Source organism: Galeopterus variegatus, unplaced genomic scaffold (genome assembly GCF_000696425.1).
Source record: "Galeopterus variegatus unplaced genomic scaffold, G_variegatus-3.0.2 Scaffold5414, whole genome shotgun sequence".
NCBI lineage: Eukaryota > Metazoa > Chordata > Mammalia > Dermoptera > Cynocephalidae > Galeopterus > Galeopterus variegatus.
This window is the reverse complement of record NW_007731525.1, coordinates 63,864-69,057: the sequence shown is the minus strand read 5'-3', so window position 1 is coordinate 69,057 and position 5,194 is coordinate 63,864.

Genomic DNA, 5,194 nt, shown 5'->3' with positions numbered 1-5,194 from the left:
TCGGATATTTGAGCACTTAAGGTTGTCACTTGTCTCTCTTAAATTTTCTTCAATTTTTTTTATTTATTTTTTTCTTTTTTCTGGTCTGTCTGTGATAATTCAAATAGCTTGTCCTTGAGGTCAGAAATTCTCTCTTCTGCTTGTTCAAGTCTGCTTGTTAAATTCTCTGTTGTATTTTTTATTTTGTTGAATGAATCCTTCAGCTCCACAAGCTCAGCTACATTCTTTTTCAAGGCATTAATTTTTTTGTACTTTTCTTCTTTCAGATCCTGTATGTTTTTTCTCATTTCATTGTGTTGTTTCACTGAGTTTTTTTGTATCTCATTTAGTTTTCTTAGAATAGTTACCCTAAAGTCCTTGTCTATCATTTCAAAGACTTCCTGTTCTATAGGATCTAGCACTTGTAAGGTATTAATTTCCTTTGGTGACAATGTACTTTTTTGATTTTTCATATTTCTGGTTTCTTTCCTTTTGTGTTTTGTCATTGTGTCCAGGGGTATCACAGTTCACTCTGATGTCTGGCTTGGATCCTGAAGGGTCTGCTGCTTCTGGACAGCAGAAACTAGCCTGGACCAGAAGTCCTGCCCTACCTGCCTTCACCAGCTTGTCAGGCTTGGGGCTTTGGAGCCCAGAGCCTCTCAGGTCGCTCACAGAGAGGGGATGGCCTGGTTCAAAATTCCCGCCCTGCCAGCCTTCACCAGCTCGTCTGACTCAGGGCTTAGGATCCTGGAGCCTCTCAGGCCGCTCATGGAGACAGGACAGCTTGGGCCGAAATTCTCAACCTGTCAGCCTTCACCGGCTCGTCTGGCTCAGGGTTGGGAACCCGTGCCTCTCAGATCAGTCACGGAGATGGGACGGCCTGCACCGGAAGTTCTGCACCGGAAGTCCCACCCTGTCCTGCCTGCCTTCTCCAGCCTAGCAGGCTCAGGGTGTCTGAGCCCAAAAGCTCTAAAGTCTCTCTACAAAATGGGGAGCAACCTGAACTGGGGTCCCACTGCAGGCAGCTCCTGTCCCTTCCAGCACAGATTTTGGGTCCTGAGTCGCTGCTCCTCAAAAGCTGCAAATTGGTCACTCTGTGGGAGAGAGCGACACCAGGAACCGACTACTCTGCCATCTTGACCCCTCCCTTCTAAACAGCTTTGTTTTGAATGAATCTGTGGCTTGGTATTATCCAGCTTTCATTTTTTATGTCATGCATTGGTTAATTTAGCAGTGTTTTAGCAAGCTGAACAAATATAAATTGATTTTGGGGGGATGATGCTTTGATCATTTAGGTTTATATTTTGCTTATTCTTATTGGTCACTATGGAGAGAAACCAAGAAAAAGAATTTAAGCAATGTTATACTCATTGGAGAGTCACTGGTGATGTAATATATGTGCACAAAGTGACCTAGACAGATCAGCAAAGGACACATCAAATGCTGTGGAACTTAAAAGCAACGTAATCAAGTATTAGAGCCAAGTTCAACCTTAGACAAGATGACAGAATAAAATTGTATTGTCAGTACCTAGATTATTCCTTTCAATGTCCAATCTACTTGTAAGAGCACAGTAAAATTTCTGATAAAGTCATCTGGTTGGAAAGTATGATACCATTATGATAGAATGCTTTAATAAAAGCACCACAACTTGGGAGAGCCACCCACATCTGGAAAGAGGCTACAAGGAATGCCAAAAGATCTAGAAACAGTGTCTTAGGTGGAATAGTTCATGCAACTGGTATGTTTTGAAAGGTAACATATCCTGAACCTGATCTTTCTACAGATAACAGCTATAAACTCTGGACAAAATGCAAAAACAAAGCAATGCAAGCCGAAAGAAACCTAGCTATCATAGAATAAAGAAAAGAAGGCAGAATCTGCAAGAGAGTCACTTGGAGGAAGGGAACAGCACAGTGTGAGTTATCAATCCTTTTTAAAGTTTTTAGCTGGAGGGCAGTCCACCATCAGAACCATGTCTTTCTCTAATGATACCTTTCTCATGTTCAAAATATACAGTGGTTCTCTATGTCCATATGATAAACTCAAACCTTTAAAAGTATTATTCAAAGCTCTTCATGTCACTGACTTTATAACTTTCTAGATTTTCACTCACCAGATCTTCAAAGGTCTGGGCTCTTCTATAAGGCTAGTACTTTCTCTTGAGCACTGTATCCCATCTTCACTTGTCAGCTCAAGAACGTGGCTTCTCACTCTAAGTTCTACACTCTAGCTACTGCTCCAGTTCTTGGATAATCATTATAACAGAAGTCCTTGAAAGAGTTTTGATGGGCTTTCCTTTCAATCTTTCTTGAACCTACTCCAATTATGCTTTATCTCTCCAGTCCTCCACTGAAACTGCTCTTGTTAAGGTCACTAACAACTTTCCAGTTGTTTGATCTAGTGGTGAATCCACAAAGAGATGAATTAGGATGAAGACTAAGAGGAGACCATTGATAGTTTGCATCAGCCATTTCAGCTCTGTGGTCAACAGAGAAACCAGATGGCAAAGCACTGAATTGGATGGAGAGGTTAAAACAGATACATTCTTTCCAGAAGTTTTGTGGTGTCAGGAAGAAGAGAAAGAACATTAAAGATGGAGGCGGGCTCCATATACATTTTTTTGGAATGAAAGAGACTCAAGCATGTGTTTAAAGTCCAAATAAGAGAAAAATGCAATGATTATAATTACAGAGGGAGAGAAATAATTTATAAACAAAATTTCAAAGGAGACAAGGCTATAAAATATAGACTGAGAAAAGATCTTAGAAAGAAGGGCCATGTCATTCATTCATTTGTTCATACATTCAATACATTTGACAAACTTTGTTGAGCATCTATTATATGCCAGGCACTCTTCTAGATGTTTGGGATATATCCACAAAGAAAATACACAAAGAAGCCGGCCCTATGAAATTTACGAGGGTACTTAAAAAAATTCGTGGAAAAATAGAATTGAAAGGTAATACAAATCTTTCCATGATCTTTTTGAAGTGCCCTCATATATCCTAGCAAGGTTGGAGGAGAGTGAGAACATACAATAAAAAATAATATAACAAATATAATAAATTATGGTTTATTAGAAGATGACAATATTCATACAACAAATATAGAGCATTGTAAAGAGGATTAAGGGGCTCAAGATAGGAGGTTGGGTTGCATTTTTAATAGGATCGTCAAAGCTTATTAAGAAGATAAGACTTGAAGGAGTGAAGGGACTAGCCATGTGTATGTATGGAGCAAGAGAAAAGGATGGGCACAGACAGATATGTGCGGAAGAAGAGAGCAAAAACTTACATTTTTAGTATCAGAGAAATAAAGAGATAAATAGCTAACAAAAGAAAAAATATTGGTGTAACTTAGCTATATGTTTATTGGCAGAAGATCCAATAAAAAGAATTAATCTCTTTGCCTTTGTTGTCAAAGGGGCCATGCTGTTATCTCTAGTCTCAATGTATTTTATTTACGTTAGCAGTGGAGTCACTGAAAGGTCACAGAAGCCCCACTATTAATTAATAGGATCTACTTTCATCAGTCACACCAACTAGAGGCTAAACCTGCAGTTCAATCACATAATAATCAAGCAAGGACTCTCACAGTAAGTACACATACATTTCCTTAATGATTCATTCAGTCATTTGGCAATAATTTATAATTAAACTTAATTTGCTAAAAATATCTATGCACATATGAAGCATATTTAAATAAAATTACCTGTCACCTGTAGAATTTCTCTTTTAACTGAAGACAGCAACCCTTTCAAGAAAAAGTCTGTGTAGATGGGTAAGAAGTTCCTCTAGGTTTCATCAGTCTGAGAAAGGACCATAGCACATTTTATGTCCACATTTCTTATATGATCTTTATATTCAAGGGCCAGTAGAGTGTGCCTCTCAGTTGAAAATGACATCATTCTAGCCACAGCGATGTGCACTCAGAGCTTCCCATGCTAAAGACCTCCAAAAGACGAAAGCTCAGATCACAAGGGCCAGTAGAGTGTGCCTCTCAGTTGAAAATGACATCATTCTAGCCACAGCGATGTGCTCTCACAGCTTCCCATGCTAAAGACCTCCAAAAGACGAAAGCTCAGATCGTTACCAAAAATGAGTGCAGAAACTGAGAGGAATTTCCATTAGCTATGAAAATTGATGAATATAAAATACAAATATGTAGGATGAACAAGTATAGAGATCTAGTATACAAAATGAGGATTATAGTTAATAAAATCGTTTGGTAATTGGGATTTGTGTTAAATAAGTAGAGTTTAGCTGCTCTTGTTACAAAAAGTAACATGTGAGATGATAGATATGTTAATTTGCTTCACAATAGTAACCATTCTATTATCTATATTTATCCCATAACCTCATGTTGTAAACCCAATATACAAACATATATATACATACAATATATAAAATTTATTTTTATATATTTATATATGTACAAATATATAAAATTTATTAAAAAGAAAAAAAAAACTGTTGGAGCAAGACTGACAAAGCCATTCTGAGTCACCGCCTGTCTGAAAGAAGATAAAAAGATGTGTTTCTACCAACTGCCTCCTAGTGCATAGACTCAAGCTCAGAAACAATTTTTAAGTATGGTCTGTTAGTCCTCAACTGCATTCCTCAAGTGGGTGGATCATTGCCCCTCTTTGCTGTCTTTCTATATCCATTCAGAGGCAACAAATCCTCGCAGCAAAAATGAAGGGGGTACGTGGCTGGTCATCATGCACTGACAGTGGAACAGTACAATCCTACAGGGAGGTGCTCTAGCTGGGCATGGAAATTCCCTGGCAGAACAAGCCCTGGAAGTGGTTTGTACCTGTAATTATAGCATCTTGTGTACTGCATCTGTTTTGAGTGTCAGACAGCCAAGAATTGGAAGCAGGGGAAGCTCTTACCTCAGTACAGCCAAGATGCATTAGACAAATGCCTGCACAACATTTGGAATTTGGCTGGTTGCGGTCCACATCAATATCTCCTCTAAACTGTAGATTTGACAAGGGGATTTGACCGGTACCCAAGTCAACAATGAGCAAAGCCAGGGAAATTCTGCACACCTAGGCTTTTGACAAAGATGTATTCTCGATGTTTCCTGCCTTGTTTGAACAAAAGAGAGGGGGATAAAGGCTTTGGGCCTATAAAATAAGGGTAAAGGAACATTCTTCTAAAGATTCATAGTAATGATGGATGGGTGAAATTACTTACTACAAGAAATA